Source organism: Grammomys surdaster, unplaced genomic scaffold, assembly GCF_004785775.1.
Source record: "Grammomys surdaster isolate TR1022 unplaced genomic scaffold, NIH_TR_1.0 224, whole genome shotgun sequence".
In the NCBI taxonomy this organism is placed as follows: Eukaryota; Metazoa; Chordata; class Mammalia; order Rodentia; family Muridae; genus Grammomys; species Grammomys surdaster.
This window is the reverse complement of record NW_021604669.1, coordinates 6055903-6079327: the sequence shown is the minus strand read 5'-3', so window position 1 is coordinate 6079327 and position 23425 is coordinate 6055903.

Sequence of the window (23425 nt, the reverse complement as noted above, 5' to 3'; positions counted from 1 at the left end):
CATAGTCACAACCAGAGACTGAAAAATGTTTCTTGATGACTTTAATTTATGATTGATTATAGTTCCCTTAGCGACAGTGTTTCAGTTTGATTTGAATGTTTATAGATATGGGTGTAAGTGTGTGAATGTCTATAGTTCTTTGTAGGGTGAATGTCATCCCGTGGTGCATATTCTCATGGAAATTTCTGCTGAAACCTTCTGCCCTTCTATAAAGTCTTCTGGCAATTACTTTTTTTCCCTCTATAGCTATCATGACCCACTAGATAGACATTGTCTCCTCTTTGGGTCCCTAAAGTTCCTGAGACTGCTCAGGTGTGGCTTATCTATTGGCGTTTCCTTAGGTAAATGTTAGACTATACTTACCGCCCACTCTTAAGTCCTTTTATGGCATCCTGATGTTTATGTATAGTATCGTGTGAATCACATTTTAATGGCAACCTTTTTATATATGTGAGGAACCTAGAAACGTACAAAAATGGGAGGTATGTTACTTTCTGTGACAGAAAATTATTGGAGACAATAATAATAAAGAGAAACTATGTATTTTGGTTCATAGGTTTAGATGTTTCAGTTTGTTGATGCCTGACCCATTGCTTTTAGTTCTGTGCTGGGAGAATGGTAAAGGGGTAGAGTATTTTTGCCAGAGCAAATTGTTCACCTTACAGTTAAGAAGCAGTGCATGAAAGAGGAAGAGAATATGGTCTCACAGATCTCTTCAAAGAGAATTCCCCAGTGAGCAAAGGGCTTCAGGATAAGCTTCTTTTTAAAAGGTTCTACCACTGTCCAACAATGCCTCCTGGAGACCAAGCCTTTAGCAAGCTGGTCTTTGTGAGATGTTCAGCCCTCAAGTTAATGAAAGCTGTGTAAGGCATCTGCAGTAAGTTCAAGTCCCAGAAACTGATAACAGGGGCCTTATAAGGAGCCATCAGTTCCAGCTCTGAGTTAGAGTTCTCTGTTAATTACCAAATTGCTGTGTGGCCCTGGGCAGCTGGCATTTTTCTTTAGTCCTAAATTTGCCCTCTGACCGACAGGCAGCTGAGAAGGATTCCTAACTCCTTTTCTCTAACATTTAAAACTCCAAACTTAACACAACGGTCCAGATTGACCAGACAGGGCACATGCTGTGAGCAGCAGCTGCATGCATGGCTTCTTCCTCAGCTAATTCCTCAGAGCTTATTCCTGAAGGCCGCACACTCCCACTGATGGATGTCGTCTCTGGCATTTATTAGAGTGACAGTAAATTTTGCAAACAATAAATATCTCAGTACTTTGCTGATGATATGTCTTTAAGTGCCACTTCCATGCCTTGCTTGATCTGCAACAAAGATTCTTTTTAATCTTGTAATACCTCTTTTTTTTCCTGCACTTATTTTGAATCCTGATCAGATTTCTATAAATTCTCTAGAGCAACTGGCAAGGAGGCCAGAGGAGTAGCCCAGCGATAGTTCTGTCCCAGGTTTTGACAGGTCCAACACCTGATTTCCTGACTTATCTGTGTAACACAGATTGCATGATGCACACTCACACACAGAAAGATCTAGACTCATATCCCCTACCTTCAGTCATGGGGGGCCAAGTGGTCTTGGATAGACTAACTTGACCTTTCTGAGACTTACTTTAAAACGAGGGTTACGGTTTCATTGCAAAGTTTCAGAGGAAGTGGGATGACTAGTGTGAAACATTTATCCCAGTGAGAAGACAGTGTCTGTCCTGGAAGACAGTGGATGCTTAGCAAATGTGGAACCAATAAAAGGATTATGACTCTGAAGGAAGATTCCAGAGCTCCTGCTCAGAAAGCCCTGGAGGCCAATGTCAGGGGTCGTAAATCAAGTCTGCCTCTGTTTTAATACTGAATTAACAACCAGGCAGGGGGAAAAATGGAACATTTAAATATTTAAACCAAACATTTAATTTTTAAACACGGACATTCTTTTTATAACCTGGACTGCTCTTCAAGGCCTGTGGAAATTCCCTGAGCCTCTCTCTGTCCTCATTCATGGTGCATGCTAAAGAGAATTGCCATTGGGGATGCTCTGTGCGTGGCAGGGGATAATACACTTGCTGGGTTCTGAAGACGGCACGTTTGTGTCCCAATAAAGCCATCACTGACAAGTTTCTATAAAGGAGACTAAGTCTCTGTATAATAAAAAGGAAACGAAATCTAAGCCAAAGAAATGACTTTTCACGTCTCCCATGATTTCAGTCTTGCCAAACACTGTCCTAGAGTTTTGTATGTTATCTTTTCCAAATCGCACTAGGAAGACCATGAGACGTTTACACTGTCATTCTCTTTCTGTGAGGAAATTGGCTCAGGGAGGCCAACTATGTGACCCAGGATTATTTGTTTTGGATAGTGGATGCTTATAGTCTGTCTTCTTAGTACCTGCCCCTTCTTTCTGTAGGAACCACTAACTTTGGCATGGATCCTTTCTTTCTTCCCTGTCCCTGTTCTAGATTTAGTTTATATGTATCTGGGTCTCATGACATAGAGCAGTGCCATGGAGATCTATTCAGAGATGTAACTAATCAGAGTCAAGGAAGGCATCAGGATATTATAGAAGAGGGTGGGCACTGCTCTTAGCCTTTCAATAGAGATCTATTCTGTCTTTAGGTAGGTGTGTGTGTGTGTGTGTCTGTCTGTCTGTCTGTCTGTCTGTGCTGATATGTGCATACCAGAAAAATTTGTTAGATCACATGTTATAGCGAGCTACCCAGTGTCACCAAATATGTTAGGAATGAAATTTGAGTCCTCTGTGAGAGCAGTATGTGCTCTTAACCACTGAGCTATCACCGAAGACCATTCTCTTGGTATTTTTTTAAACTCCAAGTTAAGAAAACTTATTGAAAGACAACTCTAACTTACACGTAGTCTGGTTGAATATCTGAGGTTACCATACCTATTTAAGAAAATTGATTTCTGTCTCTTCTTACTGACCTCTTCTTTCTTATGCATGACTTTCATCTACTGATGATGAGCTAGGAAGCAACAGTTATGTTATGTTCTCCACACTCTTCTTGATCCATGTCTCTCTAATCTGTCTTTGGTTTTACCAGGGTGTAATTACTAAACACCGGACATTGCTTATAATCAGATTTCTGCATAAGCTCCTTATCTTTCAATTCTTGCTGTCATCTAAGCCACGGATCCATAGGACACTGTTTCCTTTTTGGGTACAATTCTCCTCTCCACCTAGTTGGCATGCTTATCACCTTGCTAACCTTCACGAGGGCACTTCTCTCTTCCCTGAATACCATATTAAATATGGCACACAATTCCCATTGCTTCTGGTGGTGGCTGTTCTTGAATTTTAAGGGTTGAAATTTTTGTCTCATGGAACTTTGTGTAGCTACCATTTCCCTTCTCAGCTCTGACTTGCCTAGAAAGGTGAGGAAATCTCTCAGCTTCCATTAAGTCTCTTCTCAGAATCTCCAGGTCCTCTGAGTCACAGACACTCCTGGCTAAGTCTTAGACTTGAGAAGGCTAAGGGCTGTTTTCCTAAAAAGTATGGCAGGTAGAAACCTATACTAACAAATTTATCAGGATCCTTTCTGAAATAAGTATACAAGCTAACTTGAAGATAAACAAGTCTCCAACCACTGTGGTTTGAATATGATGTCCCCCATAAGCACATTAATGAAATGCTTACTTACTAGGCCAGGGTGCTATTTTGGGTAGTTCTGGAAACATATGCAATAGAGCTGAGCTAGAGGCAGTAGTTCACAAGAACTAGGACCTTGGAGACATATTACTCAGTAACACCTTCTGTCTTGGGCCCTCCATCCTAGATGATCACAAAGAGTCCATCCCTCCACCACTACATGTTCTTGATACAATAATGTCCTGTCCAAATTTATGGGGCAAGGGAAATAGTGAGCCAAAAGAAATCCTGCCTAAGTCGTTTCTGTCAAGTGTCTTGTCAGAGAGATGACAAAAGTAACTAATAGGTAACATAAAAGCCAGAAATCACTTCAAAAATTTAAGATAGCCTCAGAACAAACTCTAAAACCCAAAGCTGAAGCAACATATAGAAAACAATAATTATGACTAAAACAAGTTTCATTATATAGGAAAGAATGAAAAAGGACAAGGATAGTGAGACATGGAGGAAGATTTTGAAAGGGCATAATATACTTGCATAAAAATGACCTTGTATATCCCTATATAATAATAATAAACCAACAATGGCCACATAGAGCCTCTACTCTTTTCTCATTAGGCTCCTCTGGATTGACATAGGAATGCCTCCAAGTTTTGGCTTCTGACTCTCCCATGATATCTGCCAAGCTATCCCCTGGAAACATGTAGACATCTAGCTATTTCTGGGCTATGCAAAACACCTTTGAAGGGATTGCAAGAGTAGATGATGCAAAAGGAACTCGGTACTTGCTTCTCCTTGTCCCCTTCTTTCATTGGTCACAGGTTACCTTGCAGGAAGAGTTAATATTCTTGTCTTCCTAGCTTATCATAAACTGCCACAGTAACAGTCTGTAGCCTGAAACCTGTCCAGCCTTATGTGTCAAGCCAGCAAATGCAAGGAAGCACTACCATGTTTCTTGCATTGCAGTGCTCCAGGTTCTGCATGCAATTGGAAGCTATGGTGCAAGGCACTGGGCCAAGTGCTGTTGGGTCATGTTGACTCACACAGGAAACCCTATGAGGGAGTCTAGTGTGTCTTTAAGGACCCATTTGAACAGAAGCATACAAAGCTTGTTACAAGAAGAAGAATTGGTATAAGTCATAGGCCCTAAATGCCTAGTTAACTTGCTTTGTGACTTTGACTACATTTCTAAGCCTCTCTGTGCACTGGATTTTTCATAAATGAAACAAAAGTGATTGCTAGGCAGTGCCATTGCAGAATTTCTAGTTCTGCTCTCCTGAGCTTTATGTGGGTATAAAACTATTCTTTCTTAGTCCTTTCTGTGTCCATTGTTTTGCATATTCATGAAGTAAGATAGGCTAGAGATGCAGGCTCACCAGGATAGAGTCAACAAGGATAATGACTATCAAAGATCATAGGCGGTTTTTCTTCTGCTGGAATTATAACAGTCCAGGTTAAACAGCCGTGGAAGACTTCCATCTATTGCTGGTCAACTGCAAATATTTAGCACATCCTGGAGTGGAAGAAATTGTCACCAATCACCAGCAGTCACCAGAAGTGACTCTGAAGAAAGCTGAGGGCAAAATTCAGTGGTGTCAACATTCTTAGTTGTCATCTGTAATGACCAAGACTTGCCTGGAGCCCCAGCTAACTGTGAGTTTAAAGGTGACTGTTTATGAGGCTATTAGATCTTTCAGAGTCTTTCATCCTTTGAATTTTTTGCTAAACTCAGACTCCAGAGGAATTTTGAGTAAGAAATTATTTTAAACAAAACAAAAGACAAAACAAAACAAAACAAAACAACCCGAAACCCTAAAGCCATTATTTGAATCTCAGCCACTCACCCCACACTAGATACACATTTTTATATGGACCTCTCTTGCCTTCATACTTTCTGAAGTGAGCTCTAATTTGTCCTCATTTTAGACAAGGCTCTTGAAGTTCACAGAGATTGAAATCCTAGTTAACATGTGATACACTCAAATTACAGAATACAGGCTTTTGATCATGGTGTGAGTCTGTGTTTGACTCTAATCTTGGAAGAAGGTGAAGAAACATTGTAATATTAAGAGGGTGTAGAGGTGTTTAGTAAAAAGTCTTCTTGTGCATATGACCTGGCCACTGTACCCAAGAGATCACTACAACTGTGGTTCTCTACACAAGACCTGTATGAGATTTATCCCAGTATGGGGGAGGAACTATCAAGTTCCCTCTGGGAGATTATTGGCTGGTTTTGTTTGTTTGTTTTGTATTTTTGTTTTTTGTTTTGTTTTGTTGTTGCTGGGCAAAGAGATGCCATTTCCTTCATTGGTGTAGTAAATATGCTCCAGTAAATAACCTTCGCTTCACATTTGTGCTAGTGATTCTAATGAAACTCAGTAGGTCACATGCAGAAAGGAGACACGTTATTGAGAAGTAGAAGGCTCTCAGCAGGAGAGAGTGGAGGATCAGGGGAGTGAGGGGTAAGAAAGACTAAAATTCATTATTTACAAGTATGAAATTGTTAAAGAACAAAAATCAGGAGAACCACCTTGACTCTAGGACCATCTAGCAGTTGAATACTATGCCTGTGATGAAGACTACTATGCTCTTGGAAGCAGAGTTGGGGGCTATTCAGCTTTACCCAGCACTGTGCTTGACAAACAGAGATATCTGGAGAAGCATAGGAAAGTCAACAGAAAGCTGGAGTCAGATTTGATCTTTTTTTTCCTCCTTTTCATGCATAAGCAGTGGTTAGATGCAGGCCACCAAGATCTGTCTCTTACCCAAATTGTGATTGCCAAATATGTGAAGAATGGATCCAAACTGTAAAACATTGCGATAGTGACATTTACTAACCTTAATGACATACTGGGCACAGTCACAGCACTTCTCATATCTTATTTCATTTAATCTTTGTGACAATAAACCACCTGTTATCCTTACCTCATTTTTCAGATAATGAAACCAAGGCCATGATGAATTAAATTAGGCAAAGGGTGTAGTAACACCATTTTCAGCACAGGATTTTCTGTGAGAATATGTGCTATGTAGACTGTATTGCCTTGCTGCCTGAGGACATCTGGGCTTACTATTAAGCAGAGCCCTTATTAGATGTTAGATCTTGCATGCCCAATCTAGGACCTAATTCCATGGAGCCTTATTTCCCTACTATGACTTGTTCTTACCAAAATGCCAATATCTATTTCTTACTTCCCTGGGAGCGGTCATGCATGAACCTGAGGGATGGCTTCAGGGTCACAGCATCATCAGGAGGCTTCAGGCATTGGTGTGAACTGCTGTAGGGTTCTTCTATTATACATCATCCTGGAGAGGTAGCCCTAGAGTTTTGGACAGGGGCATTGGGATTAGAAGGTTGTCTGCAGTTCTGATCCTTCACTTACAGTATGTGTGGGCTTGCAGTTCATGCTTCTTCCCTGAGTCTAAGACACAGGATTATTTACCTTTACGCAGTTTAGGCCATAGCTTTAAAAACTATTTATGAACTTTGACTTCATGATTCTTTTTCTGAGAGATAACCTGAAGGGGATAGATAGTCTAAGTGGTTTCCTTTGAGGGAATAGAGAGTTGGAGAATGAAGTGAGTAGAAGCCTTTTATAAAGGGCCCTGGTCTCAGATAATGCATGACTAAAGGTCATTCAACTAGACCCTAGGCATGTCACTTCCTTTTCCTGAGATGATTTACTTACATTTAAAATGGACATGAAGATGCTTTCTTTCAGGCTCATTCTGGGTCTGATGAACAATGAAAAAGAGAAAACATATTAAAGAAAGTTGGTTAAGGTTGAAAAAAAAGAGAGAGAATAATTACAAGAACTTAGGGATCAAAAGTTGTCACTTTAGTAAAGCCCTGGATTGGGTTACTGCCTCCTACTGGCCAGTGCAGCTGAGAAAGCTTCATTACTATCATGATTTCTCATATTCTTGATTCTGGCGAGTTGGCCACATGATATATAAGAATACCCCTGGCCCCCAACTATGCCCATTGCCACTGGATTGTCTTCTATTTTTCTACCTGAGTCAGAAGTACTTGTGACCATTGGTTTATTTGTGATGGACTTGGTTCCTGTGTCTCGCAGCTGGTTCGGACACACATAGCAGGGGTTTGGGAGGTTTCCTGGTGTCTGTGGTTGTTTCCATGGAGGAACTCCCCAGGGATGCCAGGTTGAAAAGCAGGCCTCAGCCTACCTTGGGAGTCTAGGAAGCAAAGCTGTAGCTTTTTGTGCTACAGCTCCTATTGACAGGTACCAGGCTGTGTCAGCCTGGATGTTAAACAAGCATCTGTTCTCCTTTGTTGGGAGTCATATTTATATCACCCTCCTTGCATAAGTGGAAAACAGTGGTGCAAAGAAGTTAAATAACATGTTTAAGACTACATGCCCCATGGGCAACAGACATGATGCTCCAACCTAGAGCTTTCAAAGTCTCTTGCCTGACTTGTTTAAGCACTAATCTAGTGAAAGAGGGAGAGAGAGCATCATTGATTATAAATCTTCTGAGTTTCTCACTTTCTTCAGAAAGAATGAACCAACTGCACTTGTATAATTCACTGTTCCAATGACATAGGTGGATATTGTCCTCTTATCCAGGTTCTGAAAATACAGAACAGCCTTATTTCAGCTCTCCGTGAAACTTGCATTTCACTGGAAGAACTCATGGGTGTTAGGAAAAGCCACTGTTGTCTGACTTTATTTAGAAAATACCTATAGCTCCTGCTTTCTTCTAAGCTCCTTCTCTAGTTTTACATACCTATTGAGTACCTACAATGTTCCAGAAAAATGGTAGAAACTGTGTGCTGCCTTATGTCACAGTGACTCCCACTAAGAAAACTAAACCATGTCCTTTGAAAGCAAGAGCATCAGCGAACTTAGTTTCTTGTCTTAGGGTACACAGCTATGACCAAACCTAATGTCTGTCTGGTGACCGTGGCACCGTCACCTGGTTTCTAGCTTTACCTCTGGTTTCATTTGCTGGGTATCCTTGGGTGCAAAACTTTGCTCCTTGGTCCTTAATTTTCCATCTCTTCTCAAAAATGGCCAGATGATCTTCAAGGTCTTCTGAGCTGGATACCTTTGGCAATAAGTCTTTGATGTAACAAAGTATAGGTGCCTCAAAGATTTCAGATACAAAGATGTCAGAGGCCTATCTGGCTCTGCTTCTTTTAAAGCCAGCCTGTGCTGCCCTCTTCCAGAAGTGAAGGAAGTTAATACTCTTCATGTGAAGAGGCCTGAAGCCTACAGGGTGCTCAGTCTTCCCCTTTCTGTTAGATCAACCTATGTTTGGAGTTTAGTTGACAACTCAGGTGGAGAGAGAACCACCATCACCCAGGCAACCATGATGCTGGCTTTATGCAACTGACTTGTGGATTTTTAAATTTCCCAACTTTGGTGTTGTTGCGACCTAACATGAACCATGAATCCAATTAAAACTAATTAAGAAGGTAACTCTATGTCTGAAGAACCAAACTTAAGAAGTTTCAAAATCAAGCTGTTGACACCCCTTCAGCAGCCTCACCATTGCCATGGATAATGAGGGGAAGAGAGGGCATTTCTACCATGAGCAGGTGTCAGGAGGTTTGCCTACGGATGTTTTTTTGCTGGTTTTATCAAATCTTCTGTTGTTTTCCTTAAAGTAGAAATGTGTTAACTTAAACCCAGCTCCAATGTTGATAGTAGAATGGTGTGGGATTGAAGCCTGGCTGTCATCCCCAGCTGTTTGTGATGGTGTGAGTTAAGGGGACAACAGTTGCTAAGGAATAGGCTAATTGCAAATGATGATCCTAATTCTTGCAATTCTTACCCTCTCAGAACTTGATCTTGCTATTCTTCAATATTCAGGACTCTCTTCTCTCCTCTCAAAAATGTGACTGAAATGATGTTGGTCGATTCTAAACCTTTGCATCAAGAAACCATGCATACTTCCATTGTGTCTTCTGGATTCTAGTCACTAAATGTCAGTGTACTGGGTTGACTCTGTAGAGTATGAGAGACATGCATGAATTATGGAATATCTCAAGCCCACACTGAAGGATCCCAAGGTGATCCTGAGTGTTCTGGCAACAGTGAAGAGGGGAACATATGGAAGTTCCTGATGGATGGTAATTGTGTTTATTATTTTTATTTAACTTTTACAATATTCATTTGAAGCAAGTGTTTTCTCTTCTTCACAGACACAGATACTGAAGCAAAGAGGCTAAAAATAACCAGGGAAGGCTGTACAGCCATGCATGTAGGCAGTTTGTAAGTGACCTAGTTCTAAAGCCTGGCCCCATACCTCTCTAAAAGACACCTAACTAGATTTTGCTCTCCACCCTGAATATCTCCAAAATAAAAAATAAATGGGAGATAGTGAGGGGAGAACAATATCATTCTTATATCCATCCCACAAACAAACAAGAGGGAGCTGTCTTCTGTTTGTGAGACCAGGGCACCTTGAATCTGACAGACTAAGTATGGCAAGATGTTCTCACTTGGTACTGTTCATGCCTCATGAAGCTACTGGGATAAACTTGGGCACCATATAAATTATGATCAAATAAATTTCTGGTCAAATAAACATGAGACTTCTTAAAGCAATAGCCTCCAATCTCAGTTTGGTCTTTTTCCCTATAGGGGAAAGGGTGGGTCACATTGGAACACAAATCCCACTTGAGGTAGGGCTGGGATTTACCATAGGTCTGTCTGACCTTACCTTCGAGATTTTCTCATCCATGGAGCTTGTCTCTTACAATAGTTTCCCTGGGGTTACAAAGCCATCTTGCTTGCTTCTTCTAGTCTTTTTTTCTTTTTAAACAATTGTCAACTTAAGGAACAGAAGGATGGAAAGGACATTTCAGAAAAGTTGCCCTCGATTTTTATGACTTGTGCTGGAAAGACTTGGAAAATGGCTTGAAGGTTGAGGCATTTGGGTCATCTCAGTAATAGAAAGGCCATCTGTAACAAGGATCAGAATTTCCACATGAGTTTGGAAATATAGTCTGTTTTATGCATTTCCCCCTTTTTCTGCTTCCATTTTTTGAGAACATTCTACCCAGTTTCCCAGAACCTTCTGCCACAGTTACTTGGGGCTGAAGGTAAGAGTGGGTGGAATAAACTAGAGTATCTTCAGGTGTTGTCCTAAATTTAGTCTCACCTGTACTTCCTACTCTCTAATAATATCACTAAGTGGAAGAGAAGGCAAAGAACTTTAACATCTCTTGGGTGAGTACAGACTCTAGGGAGGCATCATTCAGAGCTAAGTTAACATTGGGATTTTCATCTAAACAGAACTTTCTTGGAAACTGAAAGAGAACACTCCTACATACTATTCAAGAAAAGAAAGTATAACTAATACTGTTTTGGATGGAGCAGGGAGTATGGTTAGAATATTCATGGTAGGCTTCCATGGGCCAGATCTAAGAGAAGCTGTGGTGGAGTGAATGCATCTTTAGTTTGTGGGCCAGTTCTCCAGGGACAGACTGAAAAGGGATTAGCACTTGAGTCATGCATAATGCCTATGTAGGTACCTAATGGATCACTTATGGGTTGGTGGTACCTTTGTCAGAAGAATGGCTCATAGGATAAATGCCTATATTAAGAGGTGTTGTCAAGAATAGTTGACAATCACTCCAGAGGCACAGGCAAGTGTAACTCTGTAAGTTCAAGGCCAGTCTGGTTTTCATAAGGAGGTCCATGCTAGCCAAGGCAACATAGTGAGACCTTGTCTTAAAAATAAGGACAAAATGAAGATGAGGTGACAGTACCTGAGAGAAGACTTTGTGTTTCCACATGTTCAGGAGCACAGTGATATTCTCTCCAGCACTGCTGTAGCCTCTCCTCTAAATCTTTGGCATTTTCCATTTGTGTGGGAGAGTATAAGATTCAATCATTTACCAGATCACACTCTTCCCTGTTCAGTTTTTACCTTTTTTTGGCTTTAATAATAACCATATACATTTGAAAATCTGTTCCAAAAGTTTACAGCAGTACTATAAGCCCTATCATTTTGATTGCTTAATAGGTATGTGTCTTTCAAAAAATTATTTAATCCTTTATGGTTCAATTTACTCACAACAGTGATAATACCGACACCTATCTCCCTGAGCAATGTTGAGGATGGAAAGATTAATCCTTGTAACTCACTGCACTTGGCCAAGTATCCATCATGACACTCCAGAAACGCCAGATTTAGAGGCTGGAGTTAAAATTATTTCTTCTTGAGAAGGTTCTTATCTCCTAGGTTCTTGGATCTTTTAGTAAGTCTTCAGATATCTTCTGGATTGCCAAGTTAAGAAGGATCATTCTGCATTGTGTTTATATACTTGGCTATTATATTGAACTCAGCACTGCAGAAAGACATTTCTTCTGAGGATGTCACTAGCACTGACCAGCAGAATGTATTGCCTTCTCTGGAGGCTGACGAGTTTTTTTTGAAGCATCACGTTGATGAAGGATGTGACAGTGGATGTGTATGGTCTGTATGGGTGCCCCAGGGATGATTTTGTCATTAACAATTGGGGTATATGTGACTATTTCAGCACCAAGTTTAAACAGAGGATATACTGGGCTGGTTAATTACTCTTGAAGGAGTAACGAGGTCATAGGAGGGCATATCTAACTAAGTCCATTGCGCTTTCTGGATGGAGGCCAAATCCAATAAATGCTGACCTCTTCCTTCTCCCATGGAGGTGGCAGGGGCTGCACACTGCACAAACACTGTGAAGCATGAGGTGGTTAGTCTACCGAGCCAGGAGCCATGCTTTTCCTACTTCTCTCTCCTCCCCATTTCATTGTATGACTTTGGGAAAGCTCTGGCTTGTGAATGGAGGAGCAGGGAGCAGGATAACAGCCTTATTTTTATTTTTTGCCAAAAAAATGTGGGCTTGAAGCAAAGTGAGACTGAAAAGACCTTCCTTCTCTAACATGCCTTAGTTACAGTCTTCATGTAGAAAGTTAAGTGATGGTTGGTGATGGCTTCCTAAAACCAAGATGACCTACAGCAGCCTAAGTAGTAGAGGTGGAATGAATTTAGTCAAGAGTAGAAAAACCATTCATTTACATTGAACCTAATTATTGACCTACAAAATGGTATGAAAGCTGAATGAATAGGTTTGGATTTAAACCACTAAGTTTCAGGATGTTTTGTTCTGCAAACAAAACAAAACAAAACAAAACAAAACAAAACAAAACAAAACAAAAAAACAAAAGTAAAACCACCTAATACATCAGACTTTCAGAACATACTCTCTGCTCTTCTACTCTGCCGTCTTGGATATGTCCACTATGTATACATACATACATACATACATACATACATACATACATACAAACACACACACACACACACACACACACACACACACACACACGGTACTTTAAACTATTCATTTTCTTGGAACTTTCTAAATTACTTAGTGCTTGGCACAAGCACTTATTCTTCTGTTCTTGACTTGTTCCTACTAAATTCAAACCATATGGTATACAAGTACAGATAAATGCCCAAAAAGTGTTTTGAGCCTCTTTGGAAGCTTAAAAAAAAATCCCACCCAAGTCTTCTGCAAGGAAATCGTGCTTGGCCCAGAAGAAGGGAACCTGAACAGCTTGAGTTCTGCTTAACTCTTCCGGTGAATGGAAAACATTTCTATACTTAGGATAATTTCTTTTCTAGATTTGAATTAATAAGATGGCCTTTGCTTGACATCCTATTGGTCTGAATATAATTTAAAAACTGGAAGAAGTTTCAGATTTTATATCAGCTAATATATGGAAGAATCCCAGGCTCCAAGGATTTCTAGGCTTCTGAGGTTTCTGGGTCTCTCTCTCTCTCTCTCTCTCTCTCTCTCTCTGTATAAGAGTCAGGTAATGCTTGTGGAATGTGACAGAATGAGTGTTGGTATCCTTTTCACAATACAGAAGCCTCTGGTACCAATCATGTGTTCTATGGGGGTGGGATATAGTTTGGATGTTCAGCATGTGTCTGACATAGTGAAGCTAGAATGTAGGGTATGTGGCCAGCTCTTAGAAATCTCTGGATCTGTTTTTCATGTCCATTGTTTCTGTTTAATGCTCTTTATAAGGTAGACAGAGACTTATTTCAAATGCAATTAAAAACACAGAGGTAAACAAGGCCTAATGTTTGATGGGGAAACATTCATGGTCTACTAGGGCAGACAGATGCATGAATAAATGAATAAAAAGGACCCTTGACAGTGGTATTGCCTCTGAAATCTTGACAGCGAAAAAATAGTGCTCACTTGAGACTTGGTTAGCTCCTCTGTTTAGCATATGTAGTTGTTACCTTCCTGGCATTGAGACATCAGTGAAGTCTGAGATTTTGAGCCTGGCAGAAGCTTCCATAGGCTGGGAAGCCATAAAGAGTGGGATGAGAAGTTCAAAAGAAATCACGAAGGTCATGATGGCTCCCAGATTTCTGTTTCCACACTGAACTCTAACTCTGCTTTGAAATGATGTATAGAAATGCTGTTTTTTTTTTAATCTCATTAGCCATTCACCACCTGAGTTTTCTGAGCTCTGATTCTTTTATTTTTATCATACCTACTAGTGACTGAGTTATATCAGTCCTTTAAAAGTATGATCAGTACATTACTACCTACTGTAGCTTAACACACTTATTCCAGTGTCCAGCATGACACCCCAGAAATGCCAAATTTGGAGTTAAATATATTTCTTTTGAGAGGGCTCTTATCTCCTAGTTTCTAGGAGCTTTTATGATAAGCTAAGTTCTCTCAATCCTATTATGTGACATCTGTAACACACACACACACACACACACACACACACACACACACCACAACAAGGCTCAGGGAGCATCATGGAATATGAGACAGCATGGACAGAAGAACTAGAAAATGTTTAGGAATACTGTGAAATGCTGTCTTCTGGCCTTGGTAAGATCAGTGTATGCACAGATCTATGGCAATTGTGGTTACCTCACAAGATCAAGCTATCAACATTCCAGCATAGATAGAGAGAGGGATCATGAACTCCTATCTCTCCCTGAAGGGCTGTTGACAGAGAGATGACTGCTAGAGAACGGATTTTTCTACTGGAAACATTGTTCATATACCAGTAAGTATCCCATACCCATGCTCCTATAATCAGCCATTACTAGACCCAGTAGGTCATGGAAAAAAAAAACAGTCCTAAGAGCAGGAGGGGGACACTGGGGAAGAAGAGTGATGGCAGAGAGAGTAGGAGGAGATAATAAGTATAATAGAGGTGAAGGTGTTCAGATGCTTTATATATAGATGTATAAAATTGCTACAAAATAAATTTAAAAGGAAAACTTGTGCACAGAAATGGAAATTGTCAGCAGTGTGAAGAGACTGTCTCCAGAATGGGAGAAAAATCATTAGCAACCTATATATCAGGAAGGGGATTCATGTCTAGAATATGTGAAGAATTTTGAAAGTTAAACATCAAAGAAACTAACCATCCAATTAACAAATGGGCTAATGAACAGCATAGACAGTTGCTAAAATAAGAAGCACAAATAGGCCATAAATATTTGAAAAGGTATTCAGTATCTTGAGCCCGCAGAAAAGTACAAATTAAAACTACTTTAAAATTATATCTCACTTCATCAGAATGGCTGTCCTTTAGAAAACAAACAGTAACAAATTCTGGAATGGATGCGGAAAAGAAGACCTCTTATTCACTGTTGACGCAATCCTAAACAGGTAGAGCCATTACGAAAGTCAGTGTAGATGCTACTCCAAAACACTAAAATTAGAACTACCATATGACCCAGCTTTAGGACTCTCAGTCAAATGCAAGAGATACTTGCAATTCCTTGCTTATTGCTGCCTTTCCTTTAGTCTCTGCTCCACTCCACTGAGACAGCCTCCAGTTATAAAAACCTGGTTCTTCTGTGACCTGTCCCAAATAGAGTAATTTCTAGTAAATTGTTTATGTACCAAGATCTGGTGATACCTCTGTGAAATGGCCGTGGGTATCCAGGTTGACTCATGGATTCTTCCTATAGTGGTCCCTCTAGAATTCAAGGGGTTAATATACTTATATTTTGGGTCACAGACCTTTCTTCTTCTGTCCCTGATGAGGATAAAGACTCATGTTGCTCAGTTTAGAGTCAGATGAGGGTAAGGGAGTAGATGTGGGAGCCAGAAGGAGGCTGAGAGGCTAGTTATCAGCAGTCTCACATGCAAATAGCAGTGTCTTGATCCCAACAGTTTTGCCTCAGGGGCTTTAACAAGAACAATGAAGAATGTGCTCACATGTTCAGACACACTTATGTGTACACACAATCCTGATACATGAAGTCAAAACATGAACCACTTGTTTACAAGAAGACTAGTCCTTTTCAGTGAGAAAAAAAGGTAAGAATGTTCTTTGTGCAGAATGTTGTGGTGTGTTATAGCAAGTAGGCTGCTCTGAGAGTCCAAATCCATTTGGAGCTCTCTCCCTCCAATGTGGTAAGCCTAAATCTAAATCTGGGTTTTATCAGTTTCTAGAATTCCATAGCCTTAGAGCTCCCTTACCTAAGCTCATATACTCTATAAGCAGAGGATTTGGCTCCTAAACCCATATTTTCCTGGCTCTGGAGCATGAGCTCTGAGTTAAGTCATTGCATTACTTCTCCAGAGACAAGAATAGTTTTCCCCAGTCGTCAGTGCCTCTCTCTGGTGCAGGGTAAGGCGTGCTCAGCCCCAAAGCCGTCTTTTCCATTTTCTGTGCTGAACATCATACTTAAATATTGCAAATCAGAGGACCATTTATCAACATTTTCTCATGGGTTTCGTAGATAAATTATGTTCTTATTTTTACTTTTTATCTGTTTAACTCTTGGAGAACATATCAATGGAGACATTTCTGGATACAAATAAGAGAAGATTGAACCTTGCTGAGTGTTTTCAGCACTTAACTGAAAAACACAGGCACAGGTCTCCTTAAATAGCTCAGTGATCTCACCAAGTGACACTTCTAGTCCTCCACTCTGCTTTCAGTGACTTCTACTTCATTCTAATGTTGGTCCTCTTCACAGTCCAGAAACGATGACTTTTGCTCTCACTTGCTAAGTCTTCTGTTTTTCCCCCCACTTATATTAGCCATGTAAGCCAAATTATTATTATCTAGACTTTTGAGGAGAACACACATAGTTAAACTGTCCTGACTTAGGTGAAAGGCTTATCTAGGACAATGGAATGTTTTCATTGGGTTAACTAGCCTAATCTTCCATATCTGTAGGGCAACCTAGCTTCCCAGGAGCTTTCAAGAATGATAAGGGGAAAACTAGGTGGATCAAAGGTCATGAAGAATTTTCTAGTGAAATTGTTAGATCACTTCCTTATTTGTAAGAACCTGGGTGGAGTATGGAGAAAAGAGCTTTCTATCTCCTTTCTCCACCCCATCACTTTTTCCACTTTTTGCATGATGGGACTGACAGAGAGGCTCACAACATAGTGTTGTTAAATAGTAAGGGAGATGGCTGTATGGACCATTGCAGTAGACTTACTTATGTACCATCCCAGAGGAAAAAAATGTCAGAAGGAAAAATGAGGTTGGACATCTCCCCCCACCTCCCGATGGAATCTCTGGGTTTGGCAAGACTTCTTTAAGATGGCCTTCACTTCAACTGGGTGATTCTGACTCTCTACTGACAGCTAATCAATCTTTTAAGTTTCTTTTGAGATATGTTTTACTCTGTGACTCCAGGGTGGCCTTGAACTCATTTGTTAATGGTAAATAGTACTAACTTGATTAGATTTAGAGGTACTTGAGAAATTAGTAAAGTATATTTCTGGGTGTGTCCATGGGAACACACTCGGATCAGATTTAGAGTCCAATGAGAGATTCAGAATTGGAATAGACACTTGGAAAGTGGTAGACTGTGGAAGTTGGGGCCTCCTCAGAAGAGAAGGTATGATGTTACCTCCTGCCCTCGGGCATAGAAACAGTGGAGCAAGTTGTACTGATTAGGTTTTTCAACTAGGAACAAGATAGACTCGAGGAATTGCCTCCACCAGATGGATGAGTGGACATGTCTGTGGGGGCATTTTCTTGATTACTGATTGATGTAGGAGATCAGTTGTTTCTGGATTGTCTAAGAAGCTGTACTAGCAAGGCAGAGAAATTTAGTGATCAGCATTGCTCCATGTTCTCTGCTTCTGTTGCCATCTTGAGCCTACCTGATAATGGACCATAAACTATAAGCTGAAGCAAACCCTTTTCTTTCCTGGGGTGGTTTGACCAAGAAATGTCCCCCTACATAGGCCTGGGTATTTGAACACTTGGTCCTTAGTTGCTAGTTTTATTTGGGGAAGTTTAGGAAATATGGCCTTCCTTGGTCTGTCACTGGGATGGATGCTGAGATTATATATAAATTTGCCCTATTTTCAGCTCTTCCTCCAGTGTGTGTGTGTGTGTGTGTGTGTGTGTGTGTGTGTGTGTCCCTTCTCCCATCCCTCCCTAATCTCCCACTTCCCTCCCTTTCTCCTTCTCTCTCTGTCTCTGTCTCCCCACTGTGTGTCCCTCATCCTATCCCTCCCTCCCCCTCTACTTCTCTCTCTCTCCTTGTGTGTATCCCTCCCTCCTTCCATCCCTCCCTCCCCATCTCCTTCCCTCTCTATCTTTTTCTCTTTGTGTGTATGTGTGTCCCATCTCTCCTTCTATCTCCCCACTCTGCTTTATACTTAAGATCTTTCAGCTTCTTTCTCTTGCTACCATGCCTGCTTGCTGCCATCCTCCTCCACCACGATCACTATGGACTCTTATCTTTCTGGAACCATAAGACAATAGAACTAACTCTACTTTCACTGAGTTGCTTTGGTCATGATGCTTTATCATAGCAACACACTCCTCCCAACTGATTTAGTCCAGTTTTTCTCAGAGAAACAAGCTACGATGCTAGTCTGTCATGGAATGTCACTTCTGGAACTGTGAACCAAGTTAAATATTTCTTCCTTTCCAGCTGTTCTCTCAGTTGTCACAGTAAAGGAATACCTGACACATACTCTCCCTGCAGCTACTGTCTGTATCCTGGTGATTCCTGCCACACACACCTGACCTTCCTTACCTCTTTGGATTTGGAAGTTGAGTTGCTTTTATTGTTGCTAGCTGGTGATTCTGTACTGTTTCCTGTTAGTCTCTTTCTTACATTCAGTTCTTCGATTCAATTTGCATAGCTCTGGCTTCACATGGTGTCACTTCTCTGTCAGATTCCAGACTGATGCCACCATCATTTATTCAGGGTTATCATGAGACAGTTTAATGTATCTTTTGGCTCTATTCTCTCTGACTCAGGGTCTTGCTTTTTTTTTATCATTAATCTGTCATCTTTGGATTATGATCATAACACCACTGTAGGCCCCAACACTGAAGTCTTAACTACATACTACTTCACATTAACTACAAGGACATGGATTGCAGAGAACATGAACCAATTCAGGTATTCATGACCAAGTACTAGCAGGCAGGAGCTATGGTGACTGAGCCATGAGGCTCAGTGGCCAGCTGCTCAGAGAGAGCAGGTGTTTTGATGTCTTAGGGACCAAGACAAGGCAAAAATCTTGTTTTAAAGGAAAAGCTAAAGAACCTGAGTTAAAGATTGGGCTTCCAGCTTCCAGCCTCAGGGCCCTCTTGTTTTAACTGCAACACGTGCCATTTAAATGAGTGGGGGTGGTAGGGTATGGAGAGGGAGAACAGAGTGATGCCTGAGAAACTGTCATACTCAGACTTCATCCCACAGAGCATTAAGCACGTAGGCTCAAGCCTCAGTCCTGGGAGAGGTGATATTGCCCTTTGACAGTCATCCATTGTAGCAGAGATTGTTATCTGATCAGTGTGAGTCATGGTGTCATGCCTGCTTCTTCAGCAACCTCCATAGCCATGAGCTGCAGGAAGATGTATAAGTATTCCTGATGGGAGAAGTAGAACAGGGAAGGACATAGGCTTGAGCCTCCTAAGACCCCGAAACACCCTTGGCTTTCTCTTTTCCCTTTCCTTAGAGAGACTGTGGGACAAGGAAGAGATTGAGAGGGGTAGGAGGGGGAAGAACTGGATGTAAGTAACTGGAACATTTGAGTCATGATGTGGGAGAGTAGAAGCGACCTGGGAGATCTCAAGTCCCTGCTTAGACCCTGTTCATATTATTATAGATATATCTAGTCTATTGCTCCTTTACTGAGCTTCATCCTGTTTAGCTAGTGTCTAAACTATGTCCCAATACAGAGTCTCTTTCCTGTCTATCCTCCAACCCCCCACAGTTACTTGCTAACTATACTTCTCACTCCTTACTCTTCTATGTAACTCACAATACTGTAATCAAAGGATGCTGGCACATGATTATTTTATTATTTTAAATGCTCTGCAGCTTTTATGGCTCTCTACAGGAACTCTAGACCTCATATCCGTGCTTCTGACTGAGGACCCCATACAGAAAGGCTTGTTCCATTCATCTCTGTACCCTAGTACCTGACATATTACCCAATCACTGATTTTCACTTGTTGATTGTGCCCCCAGGGGACACAGGACAATGTCTTGAGACATATTAGCCCAGTGAGCTTGAGGGCTGTTACTGGAATCTAGGACCAAGGGTGTTGTTAAATACCCAAATGATTCAGAAGGTAGACTCATAATAAGAATAATGTCACTCAAATATCAATGTTTACACAAGTGGAAAAACTTCATTTAAACCCATGAGCCTTGCTCATTTTTTTCTGAAGAGTGAATTCATAATGTAGACTACTAAAGATATAGGAACTAACACCAGCTATATGTTGTATGAGATGTTTCTCTTGCCTTCTTTGAAGACATCCTTCCATTACAGAAGTTTCAGTCACTTTTAGGATGAGGTATATTTTCCACCAACTTTGATAGCCTTGTGTCTAGGGACATGCTTCATACATCAAGAGCTTCAATAGATATATAAAGTGGTGATGTTCAGAGATGTTACCTGACCTTATAGCATCCTGGTTGGCAGTCAGACCTTGGCCACTTTCTTCCTGTTTCAGAGAATCAAAGAGTTACTACCTTTAATTTCAATGGTTCTGATACAGAGCTTCTAAATCTTGAAAACTTCAGATAAGGCAAGTTTTATTAGGTTTGTTAGAGTTGAGATAAATGGCATTTGAGTGGGAGCTCTACTGACTTAGCTCAGGCCTTTCAGGTCACTGGGCCACCCCTAATCACAATCTGTTTAGAGGAATTAATGAGTAAAGTCTGGGTTTTCAATGTAGTTATCCCCATGGCTTGATCCTCACTGTGATAGTTCTGAGAGGAGGACTTTGGGAAGCACTTAGGAGGTTATGAGAGATAAGCCCTTAGGCATGGATTAGTATATTTCTGATGGAAGTCCTCATCAAACATGATATTCTGAAGCCAGCCAGCTCCTTCTTTCCTGTATCCACTCACATCCCCTTGGCTCTTCTAATACACAGCCCTTACCAGAAACCTGGCCAATATTGTCATCATAGTCTTGGATCTCCAGATTCATGAGCCTCAAATGAATCTCTTTATGAATTTTCCATTTCAGATCTTCCACTGCAGTGACAGAAATGAATTAGATCATGGGTAATAGTGATGTTTGGGTATTTTCCAACACTGAGTTGGAGGTGGTTTAACTGTCAGCACCCATTGACTAGATCTAAAGTAGCATGCTAGGATCCTGTTGATATAGATGGATGGTTCAGTTCTTGCCATTTTGTTTTTTTTGACTACAGATTTCCAACAGAGGCTCTGGTGACCTGAGGTTTTCTCAACATTCTAAGTTCCAGAAGTAGATTTCAAAGACTCTTGAACCAGAGTCAGAAGTGTGGATAGAGGTTCTTGCTCTCCTACCATCTGGATGGCTTTGCCAAGTGATTCAATCTTCTCTTATCTTATTATCTTGTGTGATTGAACAGAGATAATGCCTAATATTGTGAGGCAGAAAAGTGATGATGTACATATGTATACTTAGACTCTGAAGTGTCTTTCCAATGCATGGGTTATGATGATGGGTTGGTCATCATCAAAACTGATTCTTCATCATGCTATGTGAGATAATCTATATGAAACATAAAATCTGTATGATTCCATTTGTATGAAGTATCTAGAACAGTTAAATTAATATAGATGACCAGTAGAATAATAGTTGCCAGGATTCAGAGGAGTAGGTAATATTGCTGAATCAGCACAGAGCTTCAGTTTGCCTTAAAATCCTGCAGTGGGGTAGTGTTGACACTTGTACACTAATACAAATATACTGAACACCATTGAAATGTCCACTTAACGAGGTTAAACTTTAAGTTATATGCACATTTCTAAAATAAAAACATCAAATTAAAAGTGTTTTTTCTTTTACATCTAGAACATTTTTCTCAAAAATATCATACTTTGAGACATTTCTGCTATGTATTTTGGTAATATTCACCTCCCCAACTCCTTCTAGATCCACTTCCTTCCAGGCCCACTCAGTTTTGTATTCTCTTTTATTCTTTTAACTCATCAATTCAAATTTGTTCTGTTCATAATATATAGTCTTCCATTGGAGTGTGGTTGGCTTTCTAGGGGCAACACTTTTAAAGAAAGCTAACTCTCCCTCTCCTATTAGCTATCACTTGCCAACATCCCCTTCACTACGGGTGGGACTTCATGCTCACCTTCCTTCTCTATGCTGTGGTTTGGTCTGTCTCGAGCTTGCATAAGATTTCTGCATGTTGTCACAATCACTATGAGTTCATTTGTATAGTTACCTCACTGTGTTTGGATGACACTGTTTCCTTTTATTTACCCACTGCTTCTGGCTATTTTTATTTCTGCTACCTCTTCCACAATGATCCTTGAGCCTTGTGGGGAGAGGATGTGATATAGATGTCTCCTTTAAAACTAAGAATTTTGTAGTGTTAATCACCATCTATTGCAAGTAGTAGCTTCTTATAAGAGGGATGAGAGATTGGTATAACAACAAGTCGTTAGAAGTTAGATTAATACTATGCCAATTACCAGAATAATATTAGTAGATATTCCTCTAGGGCCTAGCACCTGTCTAGTCACAGATTCTTGCCTTCACAATGGTGTAAGGTATGGGTTTTATCTTGTTGAGAAGGATTTAAATTCAATTACAAAATGGTTTGTTACTCTTATAATATTTATAGCACTGTTGAACAAGTGGACATGTCTTACAAGGACAATCTTTATAGCTCACAGGGTTCACATGTGGGTAAGCTTGAATGGAACATTCTAGTTCTATAAAAGATAGTCATTAGGGATGACGCTTCTTGGTCAGTGCAAGTTTAATGTCTCTATATTCTGTGACTCAAGTATGAGGAATCTTCAGGTCATGCATACTATCAAGTTATGGACAATAATCAATAACTATGATAACAGACTGTCACATTTGAGATCTGTGGGACCTCACTGACCAATAGCTCCAAAAGAGGTAACTTATCCCTAACACTGGCTCCTTTTTACTTGTTATCCCATGGTGTCTAGTGGGAAAGCTGTCATCCCATCACAGAGTGACTCCATGTCAACTACATACATACATACATACATACATACATACATATACATATACATATACATATACATATACATATACATATACATATACATATATATATATATACATGAAAGCTTGTTCAGTAGCATCTATGTTTCTACATAAGTGAGGTTTTTTTTTGTTTTTATTTTTGTTTTTTGTTTTTTAAAAGAAATGTTTGTGTAAAGTTAAGGCCCTGTCTTAGTTTCTGTTTGTTCCTATGATAAACTCTCCTGACAGCAGGTGTATTCAGAGACTTACATTCCAGGTGATTCTAGATTCTATCAAGTTGACAACACTAACTATCTCATTCTCTATTCAGCTTTTCATTTCACAAGCAAGGACACTG